Consider the following 14,371-nt stretch of genomic DNA (forward strand, 5'->3'; position numbering starts at 1 on the left):
AGTTCACTTAGACTGACTACGTAAACAATATCTAATTAGAACAATTTATTCATGCAACTTTTTTCTAGCATAAGTGATAGGGTTAGATTTATGCAGAAATAGTTTCCTAATTATGTGGAGATTCTGCTTGTAGAATAGCAAGTATAATACTGGATATTTGGCTTCCATTTTGCAGATACAATAACAGCTTTTAAAAGGCATTCGGACAGATATTTGGATGGGAGGGGGTGTAAGGGGTAGGGTTGGGTCGATGGGTCGATGGGCTGAAGGGCCTGTTTCATAAAGTGGAAACATTTAAACATGTACATAGTTTCCCTCTGTCTTCCTGTCTCCACCTATATCATTCCTTGTCCAGCCCCCCCTGACATCAGTCTGAAGAAGGGCCTCAATAGACAATAGACAATAGACAATAGGTGCAGGAGGAGGCCATTCGGCCCTTCGCGCCAGCACTGCCATTCACTGTGATCATGGCTGATCATTCTCAATCAGTACCCCATTCCTGCCTTCTCCCCATACCCTCTGACTCCGCTATCCTTAAGAGCTCTATCCAGCTCTCTCTTGAATGCATTCAGAGAATTGGCCTCCACTGCCTTCTGAGGCAGAGAATTCCACAGATTCACAACTCTCTGACTGAAAAAGTTTTTCCTCATCTCAGTTCCAAATGGCCTCCCCCTTATTTTTAAACTGTGGCCCTTGTTGTGGACTCCCCCAACATTGGGAACATGTTTCCTGCCTCTAACGTGTCCAACCCCTTAATAATCTTATACGTTTCGATAAGATCTCCTCTCATCCTTCTAAATTCCAGTGTATACAAGCCTAGTCGCTCCAGTCTTTCAACATATGATAGTCCCGCCATTCCGGGAATTAACCTAGTAAACCTACGCTGCACGCCCTCAATAGCAAGAATATCCTTCCTCAAATTTGGATGCCAAAACTGCACACAGTACTCCAGGTGCGGTCTCACTAGGGCCCTGTACAACTGCAGAAGGACCTCTTTGCTCCTATACTCGACCCGAAACATCACCCATTCCTTCTCTCCTGACCCGCTGAGTTACTCCAGCATTTTGCGATACCTTTAAACATAGAAAATAGGTGCAGGAGTAGGCCATTCGGCCCTTCGAGCCAGCACCCCCATTCAATATGATCATGGCTGATCATCCAGAAATCAGTACCCCGTTCCTGTTTTCTCCCCATACCCCTTGATTCCTTTAGCCCGAATGGCTAAATCCAACTCTCACTTGAATCCATCCAGTGAATCGGCCTCCACTGCCTTCTGTAGCAGAGAATTCCACAGATTCACAAATCTCTGGGTGAAGAGGTTTTTCCTCATCTCAGTCAAACTAAGCCAAGCATCTAAGCCAAGCTAGATAGAGCTCTTAAGGATAGCGGAGTCAGGGGGTATGGGGAGAAGGCAGGAACAGGGTACTGATTGAGAATGATCAGCCATGATCACATTGAATGGCGGTGCTGGCTCGAAGGGCCGAATGGCCTCCTCCTGCACCTATTGTCTATTGTCTATCTTATAAGACGATGAACCGCCATGGACACCAACAGCAAGGAACGTTACGCATACTGAAACAGAATCCCAGCTGTCATCAGGCAAGTGAACCATCCCACCACAACCGGAGAGCAGTGCTGAACTACTATCTACCTCATTGGTGACCCACGGACTATCCTTGATCAGATTTTACCTTGCACTAAACGTTATTCCCTTATCATGTATCTGTACACTGTGGACGGCTCGACTGTAATCGTGTGTTGTCTTTTCGCTGACTGGTTAGCACGCAACACAAGCTTTTCACTGTACCTCGCTCGGTACACGTGACAATGAACTAGACACTGAACTGAAACATCTTTGACAATGAAACCAGTGCAAACTAATGTGGTGGGGGCTGTTCCTGCTCCCAATCTGGACAGAGTTCCACTGTGCGCACACCTCTCTCCACCATCACGGACCAGTCTCACCCCGATCACTCCCTCTTCTCCCCTCTCCCATCAGGCAAGAGGTACAGAAGTATGGAAACGCACACCTCCAGATTCAGGGACAGTTTCTTCCCAGCTGTTATCAGGCAACTGAACCGTCCCACCACAACCAGAGAGCAGTGCTGAACTACTATCTACCTCATTGGTGACCCTCAGACTACCTTTAATTTACAAAACTCTATCTTGCCCTAAATGTTATTCCCTTTATCCCTGTACCTGCACACTGTGGGCGGCTGGATGGTAATAGACAACAGACAATAGGTGCAGGAGGAGGCCATTCAGCCCTTCGAGCCAGCACCGCCATTCAATGTGATCATGGCTGATCATTCTCAATCAGTACCCCGTTCCTGCCTTCTCCCCATACCCCCTGATTCCGCTATCCTTAAGAGCTCTATCTAGCTCTCTCTTGAATGCATTCAGAGAATTGGCCTCCACTGCCTTCTGAGGCAGAGAATTCCACAGATTCACAACTCTCTGACTGAAAAAGTTTTTCCTCATCTCCGTTCTAAATGGCCTACCCCTTATTCTTAAACTGTGGCCCCTGGTTCTGGACTCCCCCAACATTGGGAACATGTTTCCTGCCTCTAACGTGTCTAACGCCTTAATAATCTTATACGTTTCGATATGATCGTAATCAGGTATCGTCAACTCGCTGGCTGGTTAGCACGCAACACAAGCGCTTCTCACTCTACCTCGGTACACGTGACAATAGCAGACTGAAGTAAAGCAGGGTGATTGCTTGCTGTGGGTGCAGTCTTGGTGTGACTGTCTGATCATCAGCACTGCAGTGAACGCCAGGGTAGGTTGTCATTGGCCCGGCCAAGCTGGCCATCCGCGGGTCACGGCGCCAGGCAGAAGAGGGCTCTTCCCGAGCCGGCTGCCTGCCCCTTTCCCCGGGGTCACGTCCGTCCGTGCCCGGGTGGGGTTAGAGAGGGACCACGCGCCATCCACGGGCACCCTGGGGTGTCTCCGGGATCGCTGGGCACCGCGCGGGGTGGATACATCCTTGACAAGGAGCGCAATGGCGGGACTGTCGTATGTTGAAAGACTGGTGCGGCTAGGCTTGTATACACTGGAATTTAGAAGGATGAGAGGGGATCTTATCAAAACACATAAGATTATTAAGGGGTTGGACACGTTAGAGGCAGGAAACATGTTCCCAATGTTGGGGGAGTCCAGAACCAGGGGCCACAGATTAAGAATAAGGGGTAGGTCATTTAGAACTGAGATGAGGAAAATCTTTTTCAGTCAGAGAGTTGTGAATCTGTGGAATTCTCTGCCTCAGAAGGCAGTGGAGGCCAATTCTCTGAATGCATTCAAGAGAGAGCTAGATAGAGCTCTTAAGGATAGCGGAGTCAGGGGGTATGGGGAGAAGGCAGGAACAGGGTACTGATTGAGAATGATCAGCCATGATCACATTGAATGGCGGTGCTGGCTCGAAGGGCCAAATGGCCTCCTCCTGCACCTATTGTCTATTGTCTATTGGTACATAGTTGTACAGTGGTTCACTTAGTATATCTGTGTGTCTTGGTGGTGGGTTCCGTATTGTTTTATTGTTTTGTAAATATAATTTTTAATAATCGAATACATTTTTAGATAATAATTTTTTTAAATATTGTTTAAAAGGTTAGGTTGGCGTAGCTTGGTGAGAGGATGTCTGCACACAGCAGATAGCCACAAGATGTTTTGTATCGGATAAACACACACCAAAGTCAGCCAAGTGCAAGAAACAATTAATAAACTGCAACCGAGCATGAAATCAATGACATAATGAAATCCAAATTGCCCTCGTACAGATGCCATTTGTCAAAAGTCATAAATGTTAATCAAATAGTGGTATTAATACATCAACTTCTATTCCTAATCAGCTGTGACTTAGTGGATGCATGCGCATGTAAGTCAAAAGGTCACCAGTTCACATCCTGATTCAGGCTGACATCGAGATGCGGCCCACCCATCACAATGACCCCACTCTATAGAGATCACAACACAACCCCAGGCAGATTAACCCACGACCGCTCGATTACTCACTCAGAGGCAGGCAGTCAGTTTCAGACAGACACAAAATGCTGGAGTAACTCGGCGGGACAGGCAGCGTCTCTGGAGAGAAGGAATGGGTGACGTTTCAGGTCAAGAAGAAGAAGAAGAAGGGTCTCGACTCGAAACGTCACCCGTTCCTTCTCTCCAGAGATGCTGCCAGTCCCACCGAGTTACTCCAGCACTCTGTGAAACGTCACCCATTCCTTCTCTCCAGAGATGCTGCCAGTCCCACCGAGTTACTCCAGCACTCTGTGAAACGTCACCCATTCCTTCTCTCCAGAGATGCTGCCAGTCCCACCGAGTTACTCCAGATTGTTGATTGGTACGGGTGTCAGGGGTTGTGGAGAGAAGGCAGGAGAATGGGGTTGAGAGGGAGAGAAAGATCAGCCATGATTGAATGGTGGAGTAGACTCGATGGGCCGAATGGCCCAATTCTGCTCCTAGAACTTTTCAACATGAGGGACTAATTGGATGAAAACTGCTCCTTGCCGACCAAGATACCCCATGGAAGCTAGTCCCATTTCCCCACATCCCTCTCAACCTGTCCCATGTACCTGTCCAAGTTTAAAAAAAAATGCTGCTGTAGTCCCTGCCTCAACTACCTCCTCCGGCACCTCGTTCCAAATACCCACTGACCTTTGAATGAAAACGTTGCCCCTCAAGTTCCTGTTAAATCTTTCCCAATCTCACCTTAAACCTAGGTCCTCTGGTTTTTGATTGCCCTTCCCAATGATAAAGAGACTGTGCATTAACTGCCATCACGTCGAGTGTTCCATGACTTCTCCTGAATCATAGAATGATAAACTGATGCTGCAAAGAAGCAAGCTACTTAGCCTGGCATGTTGACCCCCACCCGCCTGAGTATACCATCCAATTAGTCCCACTCCCTCTTATATTGCAAGAAATGCCCTTCATGTGCTTATCTGATTCCCTTTGGAAGTTATTAATGAATCTCATTCCACCTCTCTTTCAGGCAATGAATCTCACATCATTAAAAACTTACGGTGGAAAAATTAGTTCTCCTTATCTCAGCTATGGTCCTTTTACCAATTACCTTAAATATGTGGCCCCTGGACACCGACCCGCCCGCATCTGGAGAATGTCTCATTTTATCAATTCTCAAAGAAACCGTTAATGATTGTGAAGATCTCTTAAATCTTCTCTTAATTTTCCCTTCTGTGGTTTCATTACTCAGCCCCCCCGCTCCGCCACTATGAATGAAATATAGTACACCTGGTCTAGCTCAACGAGTGGCCCCTAGGGCAAATCACACAGCGTAGGAGGAACGCAGAGGGTCGGGCAGCATCCGTGAAGGGAATAGACAAGTAATGTTTCAGATAATACGAGAAACTGGGTTCGATCCTGACTATGGGTGCCGTCTGTACGGAGTTTGTACGTTCTCCCCATGACCTGCGTGGGTTTTCTCCGAGATCTTCGGTTTCCTCCCACACTCCAAAGACGTGCAGGTTTGTAGGTTAATTGGCTTGGGTTTGTATACTTGGTTTAACTGTAAATTGTCCCTGGTGTGTGTGGGCTCGTGTTAGTGTGCGAGGATCGCTGGTCGGCGCGGACCCGGTGGGCCGAAGGGCCAGTCTCCACGCTGTATCTCTGAACTAAACTAAACTAAACTGCAGATGCTGGAATCTTGAGCACAACACAATGAGATTGTGTAAGATGTGATAGGACTTTGCTGCCTGCAGACTCAATAAACAACGCCACATTGAGGGAAGAGAGACACAGAGTGCTGGAGTAACTCAGCCGGTCAGGCAGCAGGTGAGGTTGAAAATCCCATTGACTGACATCAGAACAACAATCCTGATCTCCTGAACATTAGCAAGGCCAAGGAGCTGATTATAGACACAAAAAGCTGGAGTAACTCAGCGGGACGGGAGGCATCTGTGGAGAGAAGGAATGGGTGACGTTTCGGGTTGAGACCCTTCTTCAGACAAGGAGGTGATTGCTGACCTCAGCAAGGGAACGCCAAAGATCCGTGAGCCGGTCTTCATCGACAGGACGGCTGTGGAGAGAGTCAACAGTAGGGGTTGCCAACTTCCTCACTCCCAAATACGGGACAAGGTGACGTCACCGCCTCGCGCCCCACGTGACCTCACCCAGCCAGCGGCCACATACCACATTAATTGACTGGGTATATGTAAAAATTGTCCCTAGTGTGTGTAGGATAGTGTTAGTGTGCGGGGATCACTGGGCGGTGCGGACTTGGTGGGCCGAAAAGGCCTGTTTCCGCGCTGTATCTGAAAAAAAAAATATATATATGCTCCCGGCCCGGGCGGCCGCCATTGGTGGAGCGGGAGCACGTGGCCGCTGGCTGGGTGAGGTCACGTGGGGCGCGGGGCGGTGACGTCACCCTTTGTCCCATATTTGGGAGTGAGGAAGTTGGCAACCCTACTAATACGGGAAAAGGGCGGTCCCGTACGGGACAAACTAATTTAGCCCAAAATACGGGATGTCCCGGCTAATACGGGACAGTTGGCAACCCTGGTCAACAGCGACACGTCCCTGGGCTTACACATCTCTGCTGATCCATCCTGGGATCAGCATATTGATCACAAACACAGTTCATCAATGGCTCTACTTCCTGAGAATGTTGAGAAGATTCAGTATGTTGACAAATATTCTATCAAAGGTCCACACGTGTATAGAAGAAGGCATGCTGACTGGTTGGTGGCATCATGGTCTGACTTGGTACGTCCAACACCCAGGAACAAAGAACGCTGCGGATATACACTGGAATGTAGAAGGATGAGAGGGGATCTTATCGAAACGTACAAGATTATTAAGGGGTTGGACACGTTAGAGGCAGGAAACATGTTCCCAATGTTGGGGGAGTCCAGAACCAAGGGCCACAGTTTAAGAATAAGGGGTAGGCCATTTAGAACTGAGATGAGGAAAAACGTTTTCAGTCAGAGAGTTGTAAATCTGTGGAATTCTCTGCCTCAGAAGGCAGTGGAGGCCAATTCTCTGAATGCATTCAAAAGAGAGCTAGATAGCTCTTAAGGATAGCGGAGTCAGGGGGTATGGGGAGAAGGCAGGAACGGGGTACTGATTGAGAATGATCAGCCATGATTACATTGAATGGCGGTGCTGGCTCGAAGGGCCGAATGGCCTCCTCCTGCACCTATTGCCTATTGTCTATTGGAGTTCTAGATATTGCCCGCTCCATCACGGGTACTGACCTCCCCAGCATCATCAAAGGCCTACACCACCCTGGCCACACTCTCACTGACCCACACCACCCTGGCCACACTCTCACTGACCCACACCACCCTGGCCACACTCTCACTGACCCACACCACCCTGGCCACACTCTCACTGACCCACACCACACTGGCCACACTCTCACTGACCCACACCACCCTGGCCACACTCTCACTGACCCACACCACCCTGGCCACACTCTCATCTCGCTGCTACCATGGGGAAGAAGGTACAGGAGCCTGAAAACCGTGACCTCCAGGTTCAAGAACAGCTTCTTCCCAACAACATCAGGCTGTTGAACACCGCACAACATTATCCACAATCTTCCTCAGCAACTTTCATTCTCTGTGGACTTTGATTTGTTTGCATTGTGGACTTGATTTTTGCACAATTATTGTCTGGCTATCCAGTATTACTTACTAGGTACTTAGAGATACAGCACGGAAACAGGCCCTTCAGCCCACCGAGTCCATGCCAACCAGCGATCACCCGTTCACACTAGTTCTACGTAATCCCACTTTCCCATCCACTCCCTACACATGAGGGGGCAATTTATAGAGGGGCCGATTAACCTACAAACCCGCACAAATTTGGGATGTGGGAGGAAACCGGAGCACCCGGAGGAAACCCACGCGGTCACAGAGAGAACGTGGTAACTCCACACAGACAGCACCTGAGGTCAGGATTGAACCCGGGTCTCTGACACTGAGGCAGAGCTCTACCCACCATGCACTGTGGCATCCTTGTATCATTGATCATTAATTATTTGTATATTTATTTATATTTTATGGCATGTTAAGCTGCAATTAATAAGAATGTCACTTTGCCAGTGCACGTGAGAATTAAACACACTGAACTTTCAAGCTCAGACATGGTACACAGCCTTGAAACAACTCCAGACATGTTACACAGCCACTGGGACAACTCAAGGCACAGTATACAGCCTTGAAACAACTCCAGACATGGTACACAGCCTTGAAACAACTCCAGACATGGTACACATTCTTGAAACAACTCCAGACATGTTACACAGCCAGTGGAACAACTGTAGACATGTTACACAGCCAGTGGAACAACTGTAGACATGTTACACAGCCAGTGGAACAACTGTAGACATGTTACACAGCCACTGGGACAACTCAAGGCACAGTATACAGCCTTGAAACAACTCCAGACATGGTACACAGCCTTGAAACAACTCCAGACATGGTACACATTCTTGAAACAACTCCAGACATGTTACACAGCCTTGAAACAACTCCAGACATGTTACACAGCCAGTGGAACAACTCCAGACATGGTACACGGGCAGTGAAACAACTCCAGACATGGTACACAGCCTTGAAACAACTCCAGACATGGTACACAGCCAGTGGAACAACTGTAGACATGGTACACAGCCAGTGGAACAACTGTAGACGTGGTACACAGCCACTGGAACAACTCCAGACATGGTACACAGCCAGTGGAACAACTGTAGACATGGTATACAGCCAGTAAACAATTCCAGACATGGTACACAGCCAGTGGAACAACTCCAGACATGGTACACGGGCAGTGAAACAACTCCAGACATGGTACACAGCCTTGAAACAACTCCAGACATGGTACACAGCCAGTGGAACAACTGTAGACATGGTACACAGGCAGTGGAACAACTGTAGACGTGGTACACAGCCATGTCAGCCTGTTACACTCCGCCTTCAAAATACATTCAATTGGCTTCATTGCAATTGGATTTTGAATGCAAAATATAACAATGATGTCCTCACCATTTAATGCATTTGGCATTACTGACTGGGGATGAATTTGCAGCTCGTAATGTCGACTGTAGCAGAGAATGATTTCTTTATAGATTTGCAGAGTGTGGGATTTCTTGCACTATATTCTGGTTTATCGCAGGAGCTTTCTCCCAGGACTGACGGTGTGGAAGAAAGTGATGAACAATGTGGTGGGTAGGGTGGACATGTCTACACCTTGCCCTGCATCTCACACTGCTCACTGCAGCAACTGTGTCAGAACCAGCGTCAATCTGCTCCATCTCAAGGCTCAGTAACATGCTGCTTGGAAGAGCGTCTACCACCCATTCCACCTGACAAAATGTTTCTGCAAATGTCAATGGATTAGATATATTTAGAGTCACACAGCATGGAAACAGGCCCTTCGGCCCAACGTTGGCCGCACTGACCAACATGTCCCATCTACACTAGTTAGGTTTAGTTTAGTTTATTGCCACGCGTATCGAGGTACAGTGAAAAGCTTTTGTCGCATGCTAACAAGTCCCACCTGCCCGTGTTTGGTCCCTATCCCTCCAAACCTATCCAGTGCAAGTACCTGTCTAAATGTTTCTTAAACGTTGCGATAGTCCCTGACTCAACTACCTTCTCTGTTAGATCAAGGATATCACAAAATGCTGGAGTAACTCAGCAGATCAGGCAGCATCTCGGAGAGAGGGAATGGGTGACGTTTCAGGTCAAGCCCCTTCTTCAGACACTCCTCTGTTAGCTCAATCCATACACCCACCACCCTTTGTATAAAAAGCTACCCCTCAGGTTCCTATTGAATCTCCCCCCCCCTTAAACCCATGTCCTCCGGTTCTCGACCTGGTACTCTGGTTGTGTCTGCTTGGAAAAGTTAAGATACAAAAAATGTTCACTGTATTGATTGTAATGTGATATCAGTGGAAGTTAAACATAATAAATATCCTCAGGACATGAATCATAAAAGCAGCTTTCAAAAGGCTTTTAGGAAAATTGGATCTTCTGGTTTTCCACATCCACTGTCTGTTACATTTTAAAGTGAAAAAAAATGAAGATATATTTGTGGGAAGGTACTGCAGATGTTGGTTTAAACCGAAGACAGACTCAAAATGCTGGAGTAACTCAGTGTGTCAGGCAGCATCTCTGGAGAGCTCCTCTCGTTTCCCCTGACTCTCGTCTTAAGAAGTGTTTCAACCCTAAACCCAAACACCTAACAATGGCCTGTTTCCTTTATCATCGTTACTTGTTTGCATATCTTTCATTCATTTGTTCAGTATCTCTCTCCATCACCGACTATATCTCTCGTTTCCCTTTCCCCCCGACTCTCAGTCTGAAGAAGGGTCTCGGCCCGAAAACGTCACCCATTCCTTCTCTCCAGAGATGCTGCCTGTCCCGCTGAGTTACTCCAGCATTTTGTGTCTATCTTCATGAAGTTATATTTCACATGTTGATGGTCAACTCTACGAACATGTGAGGATTGTTCAGGGTTGGAGTCACAGGAACAGCAGATGATGTTGCCAATGTTGGGGGAGTCCAGAACCAGGGGCCACACAGTCTTAGAATAAAGGGGAGGCCATTTAAAACTGAGGTGAGAAGGAACATTTTCACCCAGAGAGTTGTGAATGTGTGGAATTCTCTGCCACAGTGGGCAGTGGAGGCCAATTCACTGGATGAATTTAAAAGAGAGTTAGATAGAGCTCTAGGGGCTAGTGGAATCAAGGGATATGGGGAGAAGGCAGGCATGGGTTACTGATTGTGGATGATCAGCCATGATCACATTGAATGGCGGTGCGTACAGGCTCGAAGGGCCGTAATGGCCTCTTCCTACACCTATTTTCTGTGTTTCTATAAAAACAGGCCGGAATACGTCGGCATTTGTTTTTCAGTTGTCGGCTACACATCGTGGCATTTGCTACATTTTGAGCAGAGGTGCAATCATGACTGAATCTGATTAGCTCGTTGAAGAGGCAATGGTACATTTCCATCATGTATTATTATAGATTAACTCTCTGCAATGTGTAATAAAAGGCATCGGAGCTGTGGAGCATTGGCTATTGTTATTGACATTTTGACTAGTATGTATGAGACCAGTTCAAATTATACATGGTTCTGATTTGCTACTTTTGCAAGGTTGAATGCTCTTTACTTAGTTTTCAAACTTTCTCGTTGTTTTTTTCCTTTGGCAGAGGCTGGTTTGAGTTCCCTTTGACTATTCAGGCTGTGATCCCTGGACTATTCCCTTACCACAGTAACTCACAGTAGGGTGGCACGCTGGCGCAGCGGTAGAGTTGCTGCCTTACAGCGCTTACAGCGCCAGAGACCCGGGTTTGATCCCGACTACGGGTGCTGTCTGTACCAAGTTTGTACGTTCTCCCCGTGACCTGCGTGGGTTTTCTCTGAGATCTTTGGTTTCCTCCCACACTCCAAAGACGTGCAGGTTTGTTGGTTAATTGGCTTGGTGTAATTGTAAATTAGAAACATAGAAACATAGAAAAATAGGTACAGGAGTAGGCCCTTCAGCCCTTCGAGCCAGCACCACCATTCAATATGATCATGGCTGATCATCCAGAATCAGTACCCCATTCCTGCTTTTTCCCCATATCGGCCAGAAACGTCACCCATTCCTTCTCTCCAGAGATGCTGCCTGTCCCGCTGAGTTACTCCAGCACTCTGTGTCCATCTTCGGTTTAAACCATAATCTGCAGTTTCTTTCTACACATTTGGAGAGGTGTGTGTGTGTGTGTGTGTGTGTGTGTGTGTGTGTGTGTGTGTGTGTGTGTGTGTGTGTGTGTGTGTGTGTGTGTGTGTGTGACGTGACAGTCACTGACAAACCCAGGAATATTGTCCAATCCACATCCCCTTGTCCTGTCGAGCCAAGTCAGACACTCATGTATTTATATATAAATCCAGAATCAAATAAACAATAGACAATAGACAATAGGTGCGGGAGGAGGCCATTCAGCCCTTCGAGCCAGCACCGCCATTCAATGTGATCATGGCTGATCATTCTCAATCAGTACCCCGTTCCTGCCTTCTCCCCATACCCCCTGACTCCGCTATCCTTAAGAACTCTATCTAGCTCTCTCTTGAATGCATTCAGAGAATTGGCCTCCACTGCCTTCTAAGGCAGAGAATTCCACAGATTCACAACTCTCTGACTGAGAAAGTTTTTCCTCATCTCAGTTCTAAATGGCCTACCCCTTATTCTTAAACTGTGGCCCCTGGTTCTGGACTCCCCCAACATTGGGAACATGTTTCCTGCCTCTAACGTGTCCAACCCCTTAATAATCTTATTATAATCTTAATAAAGGACCTAGTTGCCGGTTTCCCCATTGTTTAATCAAATGGACTATTGCTATAATCGAGACGTTTTACAGTTACTCTTATTAAGACTGATGCAGATTCCAGAATCGTGCTTAGAAGAAGCAACTCTGGAGTAACTCAACGGGTCAGGCAGCATTGCTAGTGACATGGACAGGTGCCATTTTGGGTCAGAACCATTTCCATTAAGGTCATAAGGTCATATGTGACAGGAGCAGAATTGGGCCATTCGGCCCATCAAGTCTACTCCACCATTCAATCATGGCTGATCTATCTCTCCCTCCTAACCCCATTCTCCTGCCTCCTCCCCATAACCTCTGACACCCGTACTAATCAAGAATCTATCCACTGACTTGGCCTCCATAGCCTTCTGTGGCAAAGAATTCCACAGATTCACCACCCATTAAATTCACAAATTATTTGAGTACATGAATTAACATTTTACTCTTCCCATTTCTCACCTCTTTTCTCCCATCTGCACCCGTTAGTCTCCTTTTCACCTTGAGCATTTGTCACTTAATACGGTACCTTCATCCAGGTTTGGATTTTAGTTTATAATTGTCATTTGTACTAAACAGATCGAAAAAAGTCAGATATACCTTCCTTATACTCAATCAGGCCAAACTCAAGTACACAGGGGAAGATACAGAGTGCAGAATATAGTTCTCAGCATTGTAGCGCATCAGTTCCACAGACAAAGTCCAATGTCCTTAATGGGGTAGAGGTGAATCGGACAGTGCCCTAGCTTGTGGAAGGGCCGTTCAGAAGCCTGATCACAGAGGGCAGCACGGTGGCACAGCGGTAGAGTTACTGCATTACAGCGAATGCAGCGCCGAAGACCCAGGTTCGATCCTGACTACAGGTGCTGTACGTTCTCCCCGTGACCTGCGTGGGTTTTCTCCGAGATCTTCGGTTTCCTCCCACACTCCAAAGACATGCAGGTATGTTGGTTAATTGGCTTGGGGGGTGTAGGATAGTGTTAAACCTAGTGGGGGTGTAGGATAGTGTTAGTGTGCGGGGATCGCTGGTCGGCGCGGACCCAGTGGGCCGATCGGGCCTGTTTCCGCACTGTATCTCTAAACTAAAGAGGGGAAGAATCTGTTCCTGAGTCTGGTGGTGCGCGCTTTCAAGCTCCTGTACCTTCTGCCAGACGGGAGCGGGGAGAAGAAGGAATGATCGGTGTGGGGCAAGTCTTTGATTATGTTGGCTGCTTTCCCAAGGCCGTGTGAAGAGCACTAACTGTATCAGAAGTGATGGCTTCTACATTTAACAAGTTGGACAAGGAGATAGATGGCACCCATTCACCCACCAATCCCAACACATGCTGGGATTCATCGCTAATTTAATTAGAATGAATTTGACTGTGAAAATGGACAAAAGCAGTTGGAACTCAAGAGCTATCCTTCAGATATGTTCTTCCTTGGAGTATTGGAACCCATTCAACCATTGTTCATGCACATTAAGGACGCGTTAAATAACCTGGACTCAAGGAAGCCTTTCAGTTTTTAATGTGACATAATTATGCTGTAAAATGCAATTAAAAAACCCAGAAGCCACAGAGTAGGTCCCAGAAGAAATATTTAGATTCTTGCATTAAAAGACCAGGAAAAAAAAGTCGTTGTTGTTAGCAGTGTTTGAAAATTGGGAATTTGAGAACTCGAAGAGATTGTTATGAGGATGCCGTTAAGTTAGAAGTGCACACAGTTCTCCACGTGTGGTCTCACCAACGACTTGTAAGCCAACTTTTGCTCTGGTATTTTATTTCATTCTTCACACGTGTAAATTATAATGTTTCATTCTTAATTGTTTACTGTACATTGGCATTGTTACTTGCGAGCAGAGCACCAAGGCACATTCCTTGTGTGTGTACATACTGGGCTAATAAAATGTATTCAATTCAATTCAATATGATGCCCCAACTGTTGCACTCAACGCCCTTCCCGGTGAAGAAAACCGTGCCAAACGCCTTCTTCCCTGTCCACCTGCCTTGCTATTTGCAGGGAGCCATGCTTCTGGAAGTCCCAGGTCTCTCCATTCTGCTGCATTCACAG

Source organism: Rhinoraja longicauda, chromosome 21 (genome assembly GCF_053455715.1).
Source record: "Rhinoraja longicauda isolate Sanriku21f chromosome 21, sRhiLon1.1, whole genome shotgun sequence".
In the NCBI taxonomy this organism is placed as follows: Eukaryota; Metazoa; Chordata; class Chondrichthyes; order Rajiformes; family Arhynchobatidae; genus Rhinoraja; species Rhinoraja longicauda.